At 37.5% G+C, this 22,997-nt stretch overlaps 1 long non-coding RNA gene across 2 annotated transcripts; it reads right to left on the reverse strand.

Annotated features, from left to right (window-relative positions):
• Window positions 1-890: 890 nt before the first annotated feature.
• On the reverse strand, window positions 891-17,106 carry LOC103475878 (uncharacterized). 2 transcript variants are annotated; one of them, XR_535369.1, is made up of 4 exons: window positions 17,000-17,106; window positions 14,693-14,780; window positions 2,068-2,243; window positions 891-1,352 (listed from the first exon to the last, which is right to left on the reverse strand). It is a non-coding gene; the product is annotated as an uncharacterized LOC103475878 (long non-coding RNA). The 2 variants fall into 2 exon arrangements; XR_535368.1 differs by lacking the exon at window positions 14,693-14,780.
• Window positions 17,107-22,997: the final 5,891 nt, after the last annotated feature.

A 22,997-nucleotide genomic window follows, 5' to 3' on the forward strand; every position in this document is an offset into this window, starting at 1 on the left:
GTGAAGTTGTGCTTATGCACAAAAAAAAACAACAGAGGATGAATTATGCTTGTGTGCTTTTGGTATAGAGGATTAAGACATGGAATGGTGTTTTATAAAAAGAGGACTAAATTAGAATAGAAGTAGAGCAAGAGTATGGTGAGTAAGATAGAGCATGTARGAGAGTGTGGGTATGTGTGAAAGTGTTTTGTCACAAAAGCATAAGTACAGGCAGTTACATAGCAGATAGCATTAAGTCTAAATTCCCCCACTTTTGTCCTCTCCATCTGTTTTCTATATCTGCTGCGTTCTTTTAGGATGTTCACATTTTAGATAAGCTGTTTTTTGTAAAACATTTATCTTATGCTATTAGAATAATTCAATGTACGGYGTGTGTTTGTAATAGCGTAACTTAATCTTGTGTCTGTGTTCTACACTATATGCTTTTGTTAGAGGAGAATATACAGTGTAAATGTCAGCTGCCATGAATTGATTTCTCAATTTCTTTTATGTCACCTTAATAAAACAAACCAAACGTTGAATCTTTTATTGAGTTAGTGTGCTAAAAAGGTTTTACCTGGGCATTTATTGTGTTGTTTTGATTTTTGATTTATCACTGTCATTTTCTTTATCATAATTGTCGATTGCGGGGGGAAAAAAAACTGACAGTATGATCAGAAATTTTATGTTTGCTTCCCCCCACCCCATTATTATTTCCATGAGTGTATCAATACATTTTTAAATATGATTAAATGCAGTTACTGTGTGCATTTCAGTGATATAAGTCATCCTTTTTAAAGTAAGTAACCTAGGGATGTTCTTCAAGAACGATATTTGGAGTTGTGTTGCTTTATTTCTACCATGCAGTCACAGTCATACAGYTGCCTAAAGAAAAATCAGTAACTTTTTTTTTCATCGTCTTTATCTTTATTACCATCACTACCACAAAAATACAACACAAATTGATTAAATATGTGAAAAATATTTCAAAAACATTTGTCAGAAAAACAAAAAATAATGTAACTAATCATGGCAGTAGCCATGTTTTGGAGTGAGTTATAAAGCCTAGCATAATCTCACCTGCTCAGCCAATCACATCATATGTCTCCATCCCAGCCTATCGGCACCMGTCTTTTCCTTAGCTCCTCCAATTTTCAGGCATCGCTCCCTTAATACAGTCCGGCATCCTCTCTACACCTGCTCCTCGGCTGAGCTTCAACACACCACCACCCGTTCTCCACTTTCAGCTCCCGRCTTCTTCAGGATCCCTTCAGTTCTTGGCCATCCTCTCCGCCATCAGTGTCCGGGCCCCAGGGGGGAAAACGTCTCTAATCCTCATCCACAGAGGCTCATCCTCTCTGTCGCCACGTTTTCTGCCAGGGTCAGAGAATATTACATGTCAAATAAACTTTCTAATAGCTTCTGAGTCTCCCAGGTTAAATTATGATTTGGGAATGCCTTTATTTGTCCACAGGATAACTTTTAGCTGGGCACGCCCCAAATCTGTAAATGAAAGGAATGCCTAAACTAACACRGGACGAAAAATGGGATTTTCGACAGCTATTGACACCTTGTTCTGCCGTGCACATGGAGATTGAGGGCTTTTGGCAAGAGGCTTTTGTCAGAGTGGAAAATGGTAGAGCACTGCCAAAAATGGTCAAAAACGCTGTGTCCATGTTCCCCCCATCTCCCCCCTCCCCTTGTGCCTTGCAGAGGTTTTCGTATTTAAATGAAGTTGCTAAGAGCCATGCAAATGCAAATCAACTGTTGAGCACTGCCTTTTGACTCTTATTCATTTTGTAGCTAACCCTTTTTACCGCCTGTTCAHCATAAAGAAGTATGTTTGGAGAAAGAATATTGAAACAATCTATCTTATCCATTAAAATATATATTACATGCGTGTTAGGGGCACTGAAACGCTGCAGGTGAAGCATGTGTTGTGGAATAAACGTCCCATCGTCTGGCAGACTCCTCGAGCAGCCAACACGGCTTCCCCACATCCAGTGCAGCTTCCTAAAGTCTCATCGCACACGACCCAAATGTCAGATGAAGAACCAAACAGAACAAAATGCAAACCATCATCCTCACCAAAGCAACGTCTGGGCTCCATGGCTCCTCCAGTTGTCTGGTTCTGATAGTCTAAATTTACAGACAGATGTAAGTGGAGCTGATCTCCGGTTTTTACTGCTGTTGCTTCTTGGAGGGCAACAAGCTGCAGACACCCCGACGGTGGCTGCCCTCTGGGTGGCAACAGACAGGAACAACTGGCACGAAGACAGAGAGAGAGAGAGGCGCTTCAGACAGACGCAACAGAAATATAAAAGAAAATCAAGTCAGTCATGTCATCTGGATTTATTAGAATTAAACTTTACACATTTATCTTGTGGCCAAAGAACTAAATCAAGTTTAAAATGTCAAATGGTAAAAGTTTATCTGTGTAAAAAAGCATCAAGTATTATGAGCAAGCATGAGGCGACAGTGGAGAGAAACGAGCTCTGTGTGCGCTCTTTGTTTAAACTCTACATGAAAATAACTCTGAACAAAGCGGCCATGTTTTCCATGTCTGCTTCCTGCTTGGTCTGCTCTAATACCGGGCCTGGTTCTGGTTCTGATGGAAGGCTCTTTCTGTTCAAATGGAGTTGTTCTTCACGTGCAAGTTTTCTCTTCAGTTTGCCATAATCCATATATATTAGATGAAACAAAGATTAAAATTAATAGCAATAAAATAAAAGAATAAATTGCAGAAATAAAAATCCGTTACTTGTGTTATCTTCAATATGTCATTGTGTACATTTTTTTTCAGTGTACTGTACATTCTTTTCTTATTAGAGATCACTTTCAAACGGCAATAATCAAAAATGCCGAGACATAGTATTGTTTTCAAAAATTAAACGCAATAAGTACAAACCAAAAATGCAGCCACAATTTAGACCACTGCTTTTAAAGGCATACTTAAATCTTCCTACTGCAAGGCCTCACAGTGGATGCACTTGTTCATTTTAAAATAAATTATTCTTAGTATTTTTTTCATCAGTTAAGAAAATGTTCTGCAGTTTGAAAATGATTTCCTAGGGGCTACAGATTTAAAAAAAAAAAAAAAAAAAAAAAAAACTGTTTCAACCTCAACAGCATGATCTTTTTGGAAAGACGAGCTGCGTGGTTATTTAGCTTCTCTCTAATGCTGTGCTTCTTTTTCTTCAGATACAGATTTGCTTTACCAATGATATCTGTATTGACAGCCCTAATATTATTCTTGGCCAATTTATTTCATTGTTTTGATCTTGCAGTTGCTGAATTACCCATGTACGGTTCAGAAAATGTCGAAGTAGTGCGGTGTAGTGAATAACAATGCTGTTCTCAGTGTGCAGTCTGAGCTGTTCGCTGCTCTTGTCGACTAGCTCGCATGCCTGCTTCAGTCTTTGATGCTTGCATAAGAAAAAAAAAAAGAAGAAAAAAAACATAAATTTGTTGTTTGTGTGCCATGAAAGGTATTTCTTCTGTTTTCACAGGATGATCCAGACTCCCCATTTTCCTTTCAGTTGTTGGTGAGAACAACTGCTCTTCTGTGTCGAGCAAATGGTAATAAGTTTGTGTCTTAATACTGGATATTGTAAACAAGTTGCAGAGCCAGAGTAACAACACACTTATGCTGTGTTGCCTCAGTTGTACCAATTTAAACCAAAGGGATTTTTGTATTTGTACAAATAGCAAACGCTGAGGGAGACAGCACAAATATCCTTCGCAAAGCCCTTAGCCARGGGGCAAATTTCGTGTTAAACAGTTTTAAAACGCTTATGGCACAGTGCATGTGATAATACCTCATATTATATCCCCGATTACCGTTTCTCACCAGATCTTCTTACTTTTTTTCCCTCCCTCCTTTCTGACTGCCTCGCCTGCGGGCTCTATCATTCCTTCAGATTCTATCTGATCATGCTCTAACAACAGCCAGGAGCAAAAGCAAGTAAGTCAGTTTTTGTTATGATTTCCAAAATTAAAGCTGGACATGAATATTTCCTAACAATGGATGCATATATGTATGCATGTACGACATACGACAGTACATGCATACATATATTTGTCTCAACTTTTATACATAAAAATATTAGCTAAGTGCTCAAGCCTCAACCATCCAATCTAACAGATTAAACTGAGTTTTTTTTTTTGTTTTAGACCTTGAATTTGTTGTTTATGGCCAGGGAATATAGCGAGGACGAGCAGCTTTTAGYTTCTTCCCTCCTCTCAGACCATCTAGAAACTGAAGGAAAACAGCACAGGGGTTGTTTTTCAGCTAAGGTTCATAAACAGAGTCAGGATTTTATCAARGAAAAAGATTGTGGTGTTTTCACTCCCTTATGACCAAAATCACATACCGGAGAGGAAGTCTGAGAATGCCTTTGCTTTGTCTAAGACAACTTTTTAGTATCTGGCAGTTTTTTTTTCCCCCCAGTAATGTTGTGTATTTTTTTTGTCTGTCTGTCCTATTACAGTTGGAATGGCAAGACAAAAAACATATATTAAATCTTGTCTGGTATATTAAGGTAAAAGTGAGCACAACAACGTAGCCTAAACAATTMACTTCTGAGCTGCTGTAGCTCTTCCAACAGTAAACGGTTGGATCTTGTGTGAGTTATGTAAATCATGGGCAATCATATGTTCTTGTGCTTTTCTCGTTTGAAAATGATCCATTTGRGCTCACAATTAGCTAATGCAGCCTACCTCTGCATAGCGTTTCACTACCGTACTCAGGATGTACACACTTTTTCATAAGCCCACGATGATATGAGATCGTTCAGTTACAGGTAATGGGACCACTACTAATTCTGTGCMGCACGATCAGCACAGAACCTCTCTTCAAGGAAAATGCTTACTAACCCTTTAAGCCTCTGGAATGGTCTTCAAATGTCATGACCTGAACCTGAATGAAAAAAAAAATAAAAAAAATCATGTATGCATAAGAGCAGGGCTAGTGGCAGGAATCCGACAAATTCAAATGAATTTGGGTGATCCTGGTAAGAAGAAACACAAATTACGACAAGGTTGTTATTGGAGTCAAAAACATGCGGTCAAGGTGTAAGCTGCTGAAAGACGTTTCACCTAATTAATGAGGTTACATTTATTCATTTGAGCCCGATTATTTAGCCTCGACATGGATTAGRATTATCCGCAATATTTTGCATTCACACTTGTGCACCTGTTACTGTGTTGTTCACCACAACCTGGAGAAATGAAAGATTAAAAGAAATAAGTCCAAAGTTAATGGCAGCCATGCCAAAGACGAGTTTACGTAAACATTTTGACATCGGACAGCAGCCGGATCAGGCGACATATACCTTATATATACTGCTCAAAAAAATAAAGGGAACACTTCAGTGTTCACTTAAATGTTAAAGTGTTCACTTTATTTTTTTGAGCAGTGCATATATCAYCTTACATAAAAACTCACTAGGTTTTATCTAGAGTTTTTGACTCACTAGTGAGTCAAAAAACCTTTAACTTTTTAAAGCTGCAGTACGTAATTTGTATAACATTTCTTTTGTGAATGTTTTAGTTTTGTCATTGTTAATAAAATGGAAAACTGCCTTAAAAGTCAGCTTTGCCATAATGTTGCAAAAAATCTGAATTATCTGTGGCTGCCTTCTAATCTAATTCATGCCAGAGTGATTGATGAATGTTAATTGTTTAATTGTACCATACAGCACACCTGAGCTAAACCATTTGCCCTTGTTGTGCCGCTGTGCTTTTTTTTTCGCCACTTAATTTGCCACCTGTCTGTTGGAGAAACACTGCCACTTAGCACATAAAGTTTATTATCTCTCCCGAGCAGAGTCTTGTACTTGTAAATGTGACATTTCGATTCTGTGATATTCATAGAATGCAAAATGACAAATGGTAAAGCGTCCTCAATAGGCACAGCCAAGCGCATGTAACAGAAATATTCATGTTTTGACAACATCTATAATTGTTGCTTCGTGACATGAACTTTGCTGATCAGATGGCAGAAATCCCCAAAAAGCAAATGCGGTTACTGCTGTTGGGAAGTCTCTGTAGCRCTGTGTCAGCTTGCAGTACATCAGTTGCTCAAGAATATTGAATGAAAAACAAAAACCTGTCATTGTCTCTGTTCTCCACTGTCACCACCTATTACAATTATTCTATGGCTTCAGTAAATAAAACCTTTAGCTAATGCGAAAATAGGCACAAGTCAGTATCAGCTTTCTACAATATTAATAGCAATGACTTAAAATATCACGCATACCATTTTGACACAGAGATTAAAAACAAATACGAGTATCTTGAGCTGATTACTTGCATTTAAACACACAGGTTATAGATTTCCCTACTTCAACTCAGATAATGTGACATTATCATAGCTATATGACTGTTACTTTTACTTTGACACTTGATTTCAAGCAAAAATAGACAAAACATCAAATAACTTTGAAGTTTCCAAGTGCTTATTGTGAAATATTACACTTTATTGCTCTGCTGTGTAGAGAAAAACAGCATTACCTTGCAAAAGTTATGAGTACTTATTTGTTTTACTAAGATATATTTTAAGCCATCTGACCAGCAATAAGCACCGACAGGTTTGAGAGGGGCCACATTATGCCCTACTCTACAACCAGAGAAAGCTCTGCTCATTCTTTCTCTCGAGTGTCATTAACAGAGTTTTGACAAAGCAGCTAAACCTGCTAGCATTCTTAATCGGAGGGGTCATTTCTTCATCCCGTTCCCACATTCTGTGGAGGATAAAAGGACTATGATTATTTCTTCCCATTCAAGGTGCAAACACTGATGCTATTGAAATCAGGTAAACACTTCAATACTGGTAACGACCCTCTGCCAGCTTGAAAATGGATGAGAGGGAAAAAAGAAAAGGAGCGGAAATTACATATAAGCTGCCCTATGATAACACAGGTAGACGGAAAGAAAAGCAGTGGTTTACTGGGTTAAGTTACTTACAAGTAGAGGCTAAATGCCTGGAAGAACACAACAATAACGTTAGAAAGGCCTGGTCGGTGAACTGGCAGTACATAGAGCCTAATGGGGGGAAATGAAAGCAGGTAAGTATGAAAGCAGGAGAGATCAGGGTTGCGGATGACTAGTCTTTTTTTTCTGCTTTGGGAGGTTTTTAACCGGGTGAAATGACCTGAACGTAAGTGGCAGCCATGATAAGCGCTGGCTGAGTTCTCTAAATGCTAAGGAAAGGTCTTACAGGGCTTCCTTTCTGTTTTTCTTCTAGTAAGACTCGGCAAGATAACCTTTAGCACACTGAAAGGACAAAGACAATAGAGTAATAATCGAATAATTCCAAAAAGATAAATTGTATAACTGCAGTGTTATTTGTGAATAACTTGCAAGAACAATCAMGTAGCTAGACAGACCGTTACAGCAGACAGGGCATTGTTTTACAAGGCGTGAAGGAATAGCTTCTTCTCCTTTTTCTTATTAAAGTGGAGCTGAAAGCACATTTTTTGCAAAGACACCTTGCTGCTAATCAGTATTTTCTCTAGACAGTGTGCAGAGTTACCTATTATGTCGATCATCTTGTACAAAATTYCCCCTTCCAGGGCTCCAAAGCAGTTTCTCAGCTCAGGGCACAAAGCCAGCCATCCTTCCTAGTCTGCCTAGCTTCTTTGAGTCACTGGCTCTGATCTTGCTGCTCTAAACGACGCACGCACGTATAGCTAACTGTGCTCTCTCTGCACAGACTTCACTGCGATATTCTGCTACAAACATTGAAGGAGCTAGGSTCCCTCCAGAAGCAGAGGATGTTCTGTTTTTTGTAGAGAGTCTGTTACATTCCAAGTACAACCCGTTTCATCACACGAACAATCACATGTAGTCCCTCGCCATCTATACCTCTTTTCACAGGACGGAAACGGTGGCGGGGCTAGGTCCTTTTTTTGTCTTGTTCGCACTAAAGATGAGATCATTCTTCCATCATTGTGCCACAAAGCACTCAACCTTTCACAGATCCCTGTCCACCACCGACACACCTCTCTGATGCAGAGCCTTTTAAGTATTTCTGCAAAAGACGAGTGTCGTAGTTATGCGGCAAGTCGAGGGCTTAAAGAGCAGGTACAGTAATGAGGTGTGTAGCAGCTATGATCCAGCTAACATTGCCTGAATTGTTGCAATTCAACTGCAACATTTTATCCTCGGGCTCAAATTAGCATAAAACTAGCAATAGTTCCTGTATGCAAGATTTGATAAACTACTCTGCTGATTTGGGCAGGTTTCAGAGCAAATTAAAAACAATTCTACAACCAAGAAATGACATGCACCAGTATTTGCTTTGGCTTATTTATTTTTACTAATCCCTCAGAGGTTTTACCTGTTTATTTTTCTTCAATCTTATTTTTTAAAACATTGCCATCTTTACGAAAGCAAGCATTCCGCTCTCCACTTTGACAGAAAGCAATTCGAGCAACGTCTTCCAGTTAAGGAAGTAAGTCACTGTTTTCTTTCACCAATCAACAATTACAAAACACAAAATGAATACTTTGACCTCCCACCTGTGTATTCATATTTCCAACATGGGGACTATTTTAAAATTTACTGTGATTATGAAGTAATGACTRTTAGTTTGTTCTGAGTGTTTTTTCATGTTGAGTGTTTTAAGTGCATCTTTCATTTATTTTCAGATCAAACAAACTGACATCGGTATTATCATTAAAATGGATCTGCTCCTTTGTTTTGCTTCTTAGTCACGCTTATGTGTCGAATTTGAGTAATTTTGGTAGAACAGCCASTACTGGAAAGGTTTAACACTATTTAGTGTTTACCTCATTTGTGGATAATGGATTTGTGGATAATAAACTGTGGTTCAGTCTATTTAAGAAAAAAACTGGACATAARTTTGATCATTTTTCTAGACTGGTAAGACGTTGAAATGTTTGTCAACAGATCAGYGCTGTACTCTGTTGATGTTAYGTCAAGCACAAAKGGCTGAGTGCTGCACATGCTTTTTAGGCAGTTAGATGTTTTTTGTTTTAATTTAAAATTGGAAATAAATAATTTGTTCATTCGCATCCTCTGTTAATGTATTTCTAATGTTGGATTTAAAAAGCTGAAGTGGTTACATGAAACACTTTAAAATGTCAAWTTTTTTTAATCTGATTGATTATTCATCAAAATAATTGATACAGTAATCAATTCAAATAACYGTTACCCCTTCTTTCATGTTGTCTTGCATTTATCTGCATCAGGGCACGATGTGTAGCTTTTTAAGATATTTTAATCAACTTCATTTGGTCAGGCACATTCTAGCCAGGTTATTTGTTGATTCTACCACTCAGGCAGTAAACCAAGTGGCTGTGGGTAATGAAACTGCATATAAAAATGTGATTAATTCAAAATAAATTCATGATCTAACAAATTGGTTGCTTTTCAGGCACTGAATGTACCCGAGATTAGATTCTTGCTTGACTTCAAGCTATAATTTGATTACAATTTTTCAGATTGGAATAATATCAATATTCAGATATATGTCTGTGTCTCATCCTTTTAYTATAAACAGTTGTTTTTCAACAATACATTCAGTATGATAACAAATGGATTCTTTAAACAGATGGAAAAATAGGATGYCTTTTTACTCYAACTACTTTTTACTCTACTAGTTTCAGTACCAGTATCTCAGTGGCACACTAGATGTTAGTTTACAAAACTTAGTGAAATAGAGCAGGATGATCATACTTGTTTTTTTTTTTGTTTTTTGGGGAGGGGGGTGGGTCCCCATAGGTATTAAGGAAAATTTATTCCAAATCCGCAATATGTTTCATATATAGCAGTGTATCCCAGGGAAACCACAGCTGCTCCTTTCTTCATTAGACTGACCTATAGTTTTCACATTAACTAGTGGTTCGCTTAGTTGATACTCTGAAATAAACACTATTGCATATTTCAATTTTATATATATATATATATATATATATACATACATACATACACACATATATGAGTGTGTGCGTGTGTGTGTGTGTTGAGCATCAATAATGCAGATTGAAAATAGAGACTGGAACCCCACATGAAACACAAGATGCATGTTTTTTTTTTGTTTCTACTTTTGAATTCTGTGGTTTACGACAGTATGCAGCTGACAGCAAGTGCTGCTCCAGCATGCAAATTTCTCTGTCTGCCTAAGCCAACACCAGCATGGCATTCACTGTCTCCCAACAACTGTGTTCCAAGCACATTTTATGTTATTTTAATGTCTCATGTTCTCCGTCTCCACAGTGTACTTTTTCATTAGCTCAACACTGACACTATTCACGTAGCTACAACCTTGCCGGTACTTGACAACAAATGAGCCATCGTAAGCTCTTCTTCGCTTTTCTTTAGTCCTCAGTCCACTCTTTGCAAACCTCCTATTTATTAAATGGATTTTGCTGCACATTATTTTTTTTTTTTAAAAGTTATATCTTGGAAAGTCATGGTGTCACCCTATTCAGCAAATTAACTTAAAAAAAAAAAAACTGCAACTACTTCCTGAGCCTCGAAATGGTCTCACAGTCTAGGTCAGTAGGCTACACAATCATGGGGAAGACTGCTGACTGGACAGGTGTTCACCAGACAATTGTCAGCACCCTTCGCAAGGATAGGGAGCCACAAATAGCTACAAATCATTCCTGCAGCGGCTGGTTGCTCACAGCGCTGCWGTACCGGAGCATATTCATTGAAAGTTGAGTGGAAGGAAAAAAYGTGGCAGGAAAAGCTGCAGCTGGAGTTGCAGGCTTTAGAGGAAGACACTGAATTACAGATTTTCATAATCTGTAAGCTATAATTGCAAAAAAGGCAAGACCTARTGAAATATTTGAAATATTTCATGCTGTGTGTAATTAATCTCTTCTGAAATGCKKGACAAAAACAATATGCAACTTCTTTCATAACATTCCAGTTTTTTCAGATAATAGTTGATTTTATTTGTAATGCCCTTTATTTTAAATTGAGATCTGAAAGGACACATTCACACGTTGAAGTAGCTGTGGCTACTGGATTGTAKCCGCAAAGCAAGGTTCCCATTTTGTACCATCACCAGCCAGTACAACACCAGCAGGCAGAGCAGGAATCGAACCGGCGACCCACCAATTGCAGGGTAAACTCCAGCCACAGTCACCCCAATGTACTTGATGAGATTTCATGTAAACATCCAGTGCTGTTCAGTATTGTTCACTTTACTTATTGCTGAAAGGAAGAACAATGGATTACATTTGTGCCTTTTGTCTTAATTTTGTATCTTTTTGCAAAGATTTCAATTTTCTTTCATAGCTAGATGAATATTTCAAGGAGGAAAGGGCTCTAATGGAGTGCATTTTTGAGTTGGTGGATGTTGCTTCTCTGTATGATTGGTTTGCTGGACTCCATGCTTGGAGTACTTGTGCTGCAGAGTGGCAGAGAGAGAATGGCCTCCGTCCAGCTGAGATAATGGAATTGGTGTGTTCTCCCTGAGCTGTGCTCCTGGCTGGAGTTAATTCTGTTAATAGCACAGGCTTCTACAGTCAAACCCTTTCGCTGGCTTGGGCAGTACTCAGCCAACACAAGAGGTGGCTGCTGTAAGGTGGCTGATGAATGTATAATGGATTAACTGGAAAGTGGTGCATACAACTTTGATTGTTCTCCAAGCTGCTAATGTCTAATCATGAAGGACTTGGCTTTCCATTTTTAAGTCGAAAAGCTTTTCATGCAGGACCAAAAGCATTAGGAATTTCCTGAAATGAGTGCCGCTCTTCCAACTCAATGCGTCTACTGTAACAGTCAGAAACGTTCAAGCTGTGCCGTGTGACACKCAGTGTCTCTCTGGGATTTACAGACCACCTTTGCAAACAATTAGCCATGCTCATTTGCAAATCTTGTAACGTAAAGAAGATAAGATTAGCTKCAAATTAAAGACAATTTCTTCCACAGATACAAGAAAATGTAATTAAACCTTTTCTAGGTGTAGTCAATATTTATTTGCCMTAAGTGGTGATGTCACTGGGCATGTAGAAATGACCTAAGTCTACGGAAGAAAAGAAATAAACAAGTATCAGGATGGTAAGGGTTTTGTATCGAATGTAAAACAGCTGATACTTTGGGATTGACAGACACACCATTTCARTGATTACCAGAGAATCGACGTGAAAATCGGGRAAGAAAAAAACCCTTTCTAGTTTCCYGGTAATGGTGGGGGTCAGAGACGAATTGCCTGACCTGCTGAGTAAACAATAGRCCTCAAATGCCTTCATCCTGCTGTGGTGTGATTTATATAATGACCAAGTCAGAACGGAGGGGTTAAAGTTGGCTGACTACTGTTGTGCCTCTGAGGAAAGTAGAAAGCAGTCTCAGAGCTGAAGGCATTCAGGTTTGTGAAAGTCAGATGACATCCATTTAACACACATTTGGTAAATCTGTAGATATTTTTCATTGCTAAAATACATCTTGATGAGGTCATTACCAAATCTGCATCAATGCAGGGCCAGGAACRAGCTGTCAACCCACRTAATTTTTTTTCTTCCCCCTTTTCATTTTCATGCAAATATAAAGCTGCATGGTAAGCTACACCCAACTGTCATAGAAAAAAAAATTAAAGAAGATGTTGCTATGGTAATTTGTTATCAAAACACTGAGGAAGACAGTTATGTCAAATAAAGTTTTWGTTTTACTAGTTTTTTAGTCTTAATGAAGCATAAGCCACATTTTCATAGTGAGTGGAAGCTGCAATACATTGCTTAAGAACAATTCATTTGTATGTTTTGTACAACAGCAGAAAATTGTGTTTCAACTAAAGACTCAGYGAAGACCAATACTTGTGAAGTTAACAAAAAGAAAAAGTCTACACAGTGATGCAAATTTAAACACAAATTATTTTCTACAAAACATATGTTTTATTCTTTCATACTTTCGACTTCTAGCCATGCTGGATTTGTATATGTTGGCGGCCCTTTAAARTCTAAGTAAAGGAAAGAATCTACCTTCTCTGGGAAATACGCATAGAAACCAATGCTTTCATAATACTAGCTGTAGAAATTATAATAATGACTAATATAGGATTCTAAAAACCTATATTAATACAGATTAATACATCTGTGTAATACAGATGTAATACATCTGTATTACACAGATGTATTACATCTGTGTAATACATCACACAGATGTATTAAAATCCTTCAGATTTTAATACATCTGTTTTCATAAAAATAAGTAACAATTCGCTATTTACAGTACAGACAAATATTTATAGTAATATTCTTTTTCTTTCTAATATTAAAGACAAATTGCCCAAAATCAATCAAAGCTTTAAAAAAATAGATTGCAAATTGACAACACAATCAGTGCAGTTTTAATTATTTTTCTCATAGTTTCTTRTGTAAAACTACATTAAATGTTTGCTGTTGATGCCAGAAATGCATATAAATAATAAATTACACCTGGATAGGCCCGAGTCCAGCTCTTATTAGAGCTGCCAAGCCTGTTCTCAGTGGAGAAAGAGAATATGAACAATTCTCACTTGTTGGGACTTTGGTCAGAATATGAAGTCGGCATAATGTGTACACACTTGAGAGTAAATCTCGCATAATCTTCACCTCAAGTTAATTACTGCAGACAAACATTATAGATCACCAGAGACTCTTATCACCGACTGCTTCAACACTGGGAAGATTTGGCCCACATCTGATATGATATAAAACTCTAAATAATATTTGCAACAAAACAATGTTTGCCTTATTGTCAAATTCGTTCCTTCTTCTACAAGCAGATCTGAAGATGGATGTACATTCTCTCTAATTACAGCAATTATTACGCAGCGATGGTGTAACAAGCTCTCAAACAATTACCCCTTCTCTCCTTTCCTGTCTGTCTCTCCCGCCCACGCAGTCAGTCGAAGTATTTCATCGCGCAAATGTATGTCTGCCATTAGGCCGGCTCATGAGGGAGAAAATACAAGCATATCATTCATTACAGTGCATGCCAGCGTGGAAACTAAACGCAACCAGAACCGGGGAGCCAACTTAGTTCCTGCTGAGCACAAGATGCTGGAATGTTGACACTCTCCATTAGGTAAAATTTACAGGGCTGCTGACTAAAGTTGTATTTATCACAAAAAAAAAGAGGAAGGAAAATACAGCCTGGAGTGCAGGGAGGCAACCACCTCGAAAATACTGTAGGATTCCACTGCCTGTTTTGCCGCTGCAGAGACGGTGTTCAATAAATAAGGAAATCTACATAGTGATTTTCACGAGGCATGTTTACTAAAATACTTTACTATTTACAGCAGTGGCAGTGGCCTAGGGTTACGGGCCGTGTGTCTCTGCTCATACAGCTGGCAGCTTYAATGTACCAACAGCGCAGCCTTGTCTTCTTGGCCTCAGAGTCGATCTGCAGCAGTTTGTTTCATGCCCTGCTCAGGGGCATTTCAGTCTAGTAGGGTGACAGCTGCGAGGTCAGTCCTCCACCAGATTTTTTGACCATATTTCCTGCTAGCAAAGCAGTTTCTTTTTTTTTCATGATTCTTGCCTTCTCTCAGCAGCAAATCTTAAACGCAACCACATCTGCATCACACTTGGCCAAACAGACAGCTTCTACAAGCAGATTTCCCTATGACTCACATTTTGCATGGATGTTTTTACATAACTATTCTCAATATGCAGCATAGCRCATATTACACTTCAGTATGAAAGGAAATGTTTTAAAAAACAATGTTCAAAAARTGATTCCTCTTGAGAAATACTTGGATTGTCATCAAAGCGCTYTCCTCTGGTTAGTCCCCATCTCCAGTCTGGTATTTTTTGTGTGCACTGCCAGCGACTGTGGTGGGCCTGTGGGGGGCGGGGAGTGAAAAGTAAGTACAATGGACAAAGGCACGTGTGGCACCTTACATTCATTTCTTCTCTACCCCACAGCTGTTATTGTATGAAAGTGCTGTCGACAGCTTTTGCTCCATGCGGAGAATTCTCAAACAGTGGGAAACATACCTGCCTTTTTCCCCCCCACATGGAATCAGTGATGCCTGAACATTTAAAGGAGGGACAAAAACAAATGAAAGGCTTCCTTAGATCCTCTAAAATCTCACTTTTGTCACTTAATAGAATACGGTAGGACTTTAAAAACACTTTCATAACCTACAGTGATATCTCGTGAGATGCATTGTTTTTTATCTTTCTTCAGGGATGAAGAAACAGAGTAAAAGTAGAACAAAATGAGAATATTCATAATATTTTATATAACATRGRACTACAACTACATTTAAGTGAAATCAAATGGCAWTATCTTGTATTACATTTTGCATTAATCTGCCAATTTCAGAAACAGATATCAAAGGACTCGGTTCTAATGTCTTGCAAAAGTCCTCCCAACCCTTCACCCCTTTAAGCCTTTTCACGTTTTGTTGCATAAAAACCACAAACATCACTGGAATTTATTGAGATTTCTATTTGATAGATCCAAGTAAGTGAATAATACTATGATGGGAAGGTTGTAACTGGCTTCCCAAAGTTTTCATAAATAGCAATCARAAACGTTTAGACTGTATTTCTACCAAATATGCACATCTGCAAATAAACATTTCTGTCAGTTCTTAGCAAAATAGCTGAAAGTTGGTSAGACAGAACAGGCAGCATGGATGAACAGCAATTTCTAAGRCTTGCCTAAGTATTAAAACGTTTYACAGAKTGTCACAATGTAAACACAAACTTCMACATATATTAGTGTGAGCCAATTATTCTTATTTGGATTTATGTCATGACAGCCTACAACTGACTGACCTAGCATTTCAGTCTTGCTGAAGAAGAGCATCCTCACAGCATACAGGTGCCAMCACTCTGCGTCACATAATGGATGGTGTGTACAGGGGGATGTGCCGTGTTTGTTTTCTGCCAAACATTTCTGTATGTATGTAGGTCAGAAAGATTAATTTAGTTTTRATGTGACCAGCACACCTTCTGCCAAACGTTTGCTTCCCTGCATGCCTTATGGCAAGCTGCTAACAGCTTTCCTCCAACAATGGTTTCCCACTTGGAACTATTGTATAAAGGCCAGATTTGTGGCTTGCACATCCAAAAATTGTCCAGTTGAAACATTCTCCAACCATGGAAAATGTGCATCATATTCATTCCACCTAACATTTTGTGTTGGTTCCTCATAATAATCAAATAAAAAACATTGAACTTTGACACTAAAAATTTTTGTTCAAGGCATAGTAGCCACCCAWCCCCAGTTATTTCTTACACAGCAATCTTGGATGGGCTGAGGATAATGTGGTAATTTTATTATCTGAACATGTATGCAATACTTTAAGTATCAAATACTTAAGGTATCACCGGGTAAATGCTAATGCTTAGATTAAGTACATCACCAATGGCTATAATACCCATTTAAACCAAACGAGAATTATTTTAACATGCTYCATTTAACAGTATGAATTTTATGAAATAATATTTAATTCTTTAAATCATTTGTTTTTAGTTAATGCTTTACCTAAAATATCTTGTCCCTTTTCCTCAGATCTTATGTATTTTTAACTATCAAAATAAAATATATKAATTTGCTTTTAGCTATTTTTATTGTTTTAACAGATTATTTWACCTCTYACACAAAAAAGTAACTACAAAACTGAAAAAGGTGCAATGCTCCTTTAATGCTGCGTCTCTATATACAGTACTAAGCTTCACRCATAGGCAGCCATTACTTTCTCAGTGAGTGTCATCACAATAGGCTGTCTCTGTTGTTTTTTGCAGTAACCCATAAAGAAATGTAAATTTTTCAAATAAATAAACGTCGTTTATGTGAGAACTGTTCCAAAAAGTGAAAAATACAATCATTTCAAAGTGAATTCAGTACTCCTCCAGCTGTTTCTCAGCCAGCTCAACACACAAAGTCCACTAGAATTAGCATAATCTAGCCTCCGGAAATATATCCCGTTTTCTACACAATACTCACAAACTACATAACGTGACTCACTAGTTGACTCTTGATTCAAAAACCTCTTCAACTCTTAAGGGATAGCAATATAGATGCAGTAAAACACATTCTTACTTACGTGTAATATAGAAAAGATGAGACGCGCACGTTGAGCTTCCATTAGCACCTAACAAGAAGGCTTATTCTTCTTGTGAGCCCAACTTTCTCTAGACCACCAATGTGACAGACGCCCCCTAGCGGCTGTATGTGAACTCGCAGTGATGTTGAAACTTCTTCTTCTTTTTTGTTTTATGGCGGTTGGCAAACAACTTTAAGTTGCATTACCGCCACCTTCCAGGTTGGAGTATGGATCAGAAGCTCAGCTTCTCATAATACCTGTTCTTCTAAGAAAATTAAAAATACTATCAAAAACTACATCCCCTGATGATCTCTGAAACAACTCTCTAATATCTAACTTATTTTTATTTCTACTTAACTCTGATGCGGAAACTTCGTGCTGTCATTTACTTTTAACTTGTTTTTCACCTTTCACTCTTCTGCTTAGCCTGCTTAGGATGTACTTTCACAATACCATTACGTTATCAACCATGAAGGTTCCACACTGTATTTTTATTTCTTAGAAACAAGGGAAACATAGTTAAATAGTAGCCAAATACAAGCAAGGAAGGAGTGTATCTTAAAGAACTCTTTAAAGTTCTTCTTTTCTAATTCAAATATCTATAATGTAAAACATAGCAAAGGAAAAAAAAACTGAATGTAAACAGAAGTTGAAAAATGTATAGTGACTATTCCTAGAATATAATATTGTAGTCTTCTCGGATATATTATTTTAGAAATTCCTTTGATATATTCATTGTGTTATATTGAAATTATAATTAAGTGGTGTTGGAAGACCACATAAACGGTGGGCGACACCCAGATAGAAGCTGAATGAAATAATGTGGCAAGAAAGGTCAGGGTGTTTGTTGAGGTTGAATAACTCCATCAGTGTTTGCTACTTGTTATGTTTCGTATATTCTCCAAGTTTGTGATGGAGACGAATTAAGCTTTTGTTTCCTTTTAACTGATTTTTGGCAGCCATCTGTCTGGGCAACAACATCAGAGCYACCGGCTCAAAGAAACAAACTCAAAGAACAAACTGATAAAGAAGGCGGGTTTCGGGGCATAATGGACAACCTCAAAACAACATATGGCAACTTTTAAATAATGTACAAAGTAATGATATAATTTTCCTTTGGGTATTAAGGAAGTAATATGAAACTCAAATTAAATCAACTTTGCTGTAGCCCTGAGACTGGAAAAAAAAAGCCTAATGGTGTGGTGCTCTTGAGATAATGGAAAATGCTACAACTTCAACTTGCCAAGGTTGGATTTTAAAAACACATCCTACTTTTCAATGACATGGGCCACTTTATTTTGTCTGAAGGTTTCTGTTTGGCTTTCAAACAGTCATGTGAGAGCATACTCGCAAACATATAATCTACAAGCAACTTATTTCATTGGAACATATATTAAACAGAATTCCTGGGAAAAAAAAGAGAAAAAACCTCATACTTGGTCAAAGGTAAAGATGTGATTGAGTTGCCTCATGGGAATCTTTACATTTTCAAGACAGACAAGTTGCACTCTAAATGTTGCTGTTATTTGACAGCTGGAATGGTACGGGTTTTTTTTAATCCCTTTGATAGAACCTCTCTGCAGGTTGTGTTTTCTTTCTCTCTTCTCTTAAGTTGTTTTGCAGAAATGCTGTCTAGAGGCCTTGAGGCCTTCACCTGCAGCCTAATCACAGCATTAGTTTTACCCCATGAGTAAATGTGCTTGTTGATGGGCTGTCAAATGTGAAAGTCATTGCTTGGCCTGTAAAAAGTCATCCAATCATATAATTCTCTTGCTTCACTGCCCACTGGGAAATGGCTTGTAAAATATTTAAATATGAAGCTGTTCTGGTCATTTAGGTTGCTTGATTACATGATTTTGTGTTACAGTGGTTTGCAAGTAAAGCAACTATTTGCTTGTTCACCGGATGCTACCAAGATTTAGCCAACTTATGTGTGTTTACCATGTTTCCCGTTTCTAAGTGTTATGGGAGCCCTTACTCTCCATACACACTAAATAGATGCATGTGCATTGGGTAAGGGCTGATTGGTGGCCTCAGTTTAAAAAATGTTTTCAAAATCACATATTTTCTCCTGATGCAGTTATCATGATTTAAGGCCCCCACATACTCAGGCGTACTTCACTCCACAGAGGTCTGCGGACTAAACGTGGACTCAAAACAGACGTCCACAGGACATGTCCACACAAGGATACATTTTTACAAACTGTGATGTACGTTACACCGAGCTGATAAGGTTGAGAGTTGGTGCAACCAGTCACAAGGACGCACGTGAGCCAGAATGTCACTTTGTGCCACACTAACTGGTCACCCTGGTGAAGAACAAACAGGGCCACAGGTCCAACTAGCCCACCAAACTTGCCCCGTCCTTTCGGATTGTGGGAAGTGAAGAAATTTGCATACAATTGGTAAGACTATGGTAGGGACTATGAAATCTCAACCATCCACAGATAGTATATGCAGAGTCTGCACGGTGCACAGAATGGAACCCTGTGAGTTCCATTATTAAGATGTCATAAAAAGTGTGAGTGAGCCGCATTTCCTCCTTTAAGATTCACTTAAAGAGGGTATCTTAAAGACTGTAAAGATACAGTTTTACATCTGTAAAACCTTTACAGTCTTAAGATACAGTGTGGAAACTTCATGGTTGATAATGTAATGGTATTGTGAAAGTACATCCTAAGCAGGCTAAGCAGAAGAGTGTCGACTGGCTAATTGATCCCATAACCAAGCTAAATAACAAGCTAATATCAGTCTGTTAAACTTACAGTGTTATTCTAGAAGCAGGGAAAAAGCATAAAGCAACATTTCTACAGACAATAAGCACGTTCAGATTTTTGTGTTATGCAGACACAGATATTGACGTAGGTATCACCAAGTGTCGAGTTTTACATCTGAAATAGTATAAAGTAATCATAAGTACACCTTCATCTTTTAAAGGTTTGGAGGATGATTGGAAGAAATGGACACAGATGAACTGATAAACCACATTTGCCACTTCATCAACTCCATTGCTGAGGATGATGAATGGAGCTAAAAATATAATTTAATTTGATCCAGTGTTTAATATTCTTTTCATTTGCTGACAGCACATCACTTGTCTATTTGCCTATAAGTGACAAGTTCGAGTTGTTTGCCCAAAATATGGTCAGGGAAGAAATGAGTGGGATGCTATAGAGAGATGCATTATTACAAATCATAAAACATAACTATTTGAAGCTTTATTTCTTATAAAGTCATACTGAAGTTTCTTCCAGCAGTTTTAATAATCTTTTTCAAAGAGTAGTGTTTTTTTTTTTCTGGTTAAAAATTGAAGCCAAATCTGATTATGGTTTAAGGATTTTAGTCAGTGACACTTTTGTTCACAAAGTAAAAGCAACAAATATAACAGGTTTTTGATGGTAGCTTTCAAATTAATTTCCACATTCATCTTGATCTCCCATCTGTTAGCAACTAATAGAAAATCATCCACTGATCACAGGGACCATCCTGCTTCGCTAATATGTGCAGTGAAGGCACAGCAGTAATTCCTCCTCATCCCGTTCGCCTTTAAATCAAGATAAGCAAACAAAAATGCCTGAATATTTTTGGTTGTATCCAAAAGACACGAAGAATGTGTCAAATCTAAGACAACTGTTTCAACACGTTCAATCTTTTTGAAACATACCCAGTGTAAAACTGATTCGTGATTTAGTTTGACTTTTTATGAATTTTTGAATAAGACTGTCCTATATATATAATAAGACTATTTAAGTAGCCTCTTAAATAAAGTCAGTTTTTTACTCTTATAAGACTTAAACCGAGATGTCTGTAATAAATTCTGAACATGACGGGAAAATACTTAATCCTCATTGTTTAATATGGTGGAGAATAACTGAGGTTGTGGACCAATTTCTCTCTCAAAGTTCTGGCATTGTTATTAGGGTACATGATTAATTCTAGGACATTTAGAATAAAAGTTGCTGCCATGTTGAACATAAACATGCCCAAAGTAGGTTGTTCCCCTCAATCGAATAAATGTAGTCAGATATGAAGCTGGATATTTGCTTTACATTTTTCCAAGTGAAATGAGTACCTCTGAAATAAACAGTTATTTGCACTTTATTTCTTTTTGCACATCTTTCCCAGAGTTCCATTAAAAAAAATGCCTAGCCCCTTTTTGCCGTTCTCTCTTTGCACATTTATATACGTACGTATGAATAAGCCATTTTAACAGTATGGTGGAGACTGCCGCGCTTCCATGTCATGCTCTTTTGATGCCAAGATGTACGCTGCTTTCTAAGGCCTTGAGATTCACCTCCAGCCTAATCACACTATTAGTGTTTCCCCTCCTGTGTAAATGTGCCTGTTGATGGGCTGTCGAATGTGAAAGCTGTGACCAAGCCTGGAAGAAGTCATCCACTCGCCTCATTTGGTCGCTTCATTGCACTCTGGGAAATTTTTTATGAGGTCTAAGTGACTAAAACACGCTGTGAGCATTTTTTATCAGATCTTTACAATTTAATAGGTTGAGATGTTTAAAAGTCTGAAGTTGAGGGGGGAAAAAAAAGAAAAAAAACTCGCTCACTGAACACTTTAAAAAGACACGCAGCAGACTGGGGTGGATTTAAGATTATAGCTAAAGTTTCATCATGTTTAACTGATGTTATTGATGAGGATATTTCTAACCTGACTTCATGATGAAATTGTAGTTACATGTGAACCATATAGACATTTTTGGAACACAGTATTATGATGTTAAAATTTTCTTTTGAAGTCATTTTCTATCTGGAGGAGATGAATATTCTTGAATGCTTATGCTGATTCTTAAAAGACCCCAGATTGCTTCCTGTCTATACCGATTTCTTTTACCTTTAAAATAAAATAACACATAAAAAAAATGCAACATCTCAACAACACGTGTGTTTATTGTGGAGATGAAAAGTGCATTATGAAATTACCAACCAGTCTCGTCACCACCGGTGGACAAACAATTAATAAAACTTAAATCCATCTCCACTGTCTGCTTGCATGTAAATGTGAACAGATAGCAAATGCTGAGAAGAGAGTCTTATTCTTACTTTTTATGGTTAATAGTTTAGAGATTAATGACAAATTAAGTAATATTTGAGATGAACCTTGGCAACTTTAAAGAGACGACATTCACTCATGATGCCCAGTAAAGCAGGAACTGTAGTGTGTTTTTTGGTCAAGTGCCTGCAAGGCGCATGAGCTTTCCGATCCGGCCTCTGAAGAAAATGCTTCAGCTCATTTCATATTTTCTCTCAACTACCCTACGAATGATCATCGTCGGTATAAATTTGGCCAGAATAAGTGCACAAATGCTGTCTTCAACTGAAATGATTTGATTTTTTTTTTTTCAGATGATACTTACCTTTTAAATCAGTTCTTTATATGAAAAGAACAGCTGTCCCATAGTGGCTAAAAGTGATTCTCAGTAAGCTGTTTGAACTGATTCTCAATAGGCTGTTTTCCACACATGTGGTGTCAGAACAAAATGTTTTATTGGAGATTTAAGTACATTTACTTAAAGTACAAACGCCGAATACATAAAAAGGCTGAACAAACTTCTAAGCAGGATTTACGATGATTTGATGTTTTGTATTATACATGACTTTTAAAACACAAAAACAGTTGTGTTATACTTCACTAGGGGTACCAGGATAAAGGGGGCAAAGCACAAATAAATATTGTAACCAGGTATCATTTTCTTGTTTGTCACACACAGTATCTTGGAGATGTAATCACAGTCACACTTTTAATTGAACAAGATTGGACCCTTTCAACTCAAATGCAAAAATCTGTCAAAAGTTGCACTTCATATAGAGTCAAATGTTACACGGGAATCACAATAATGAAATTGAGCTTTAGATATCACCTAGTCAATTAATACATTTCTGTTCTTTAAACCTGATCGGCACATGGCCTCCTTTTGAGCAATATGGCTGAAAATAACATGCCCAAAATGAATTGAATGTATCTCAAGAACTACAGAGTTTAT

This window comes from Poecilia reticulata, linkage group LG14 (genome assembly GCF_000633615.1).
Source record: "Poecilia reticulata strain Guanapo linkage group LG14, Guppy_female_1.0+MT, whole genome shotgun sequence".
Classification (NCBI taxonomy): domain Eukaryota; kingdom Metazoa; phylum Chordata; class Actinopteri; order Cyprinodontiformes; family Poeciliidae; genus Poecilia; species Poecilia reticulata.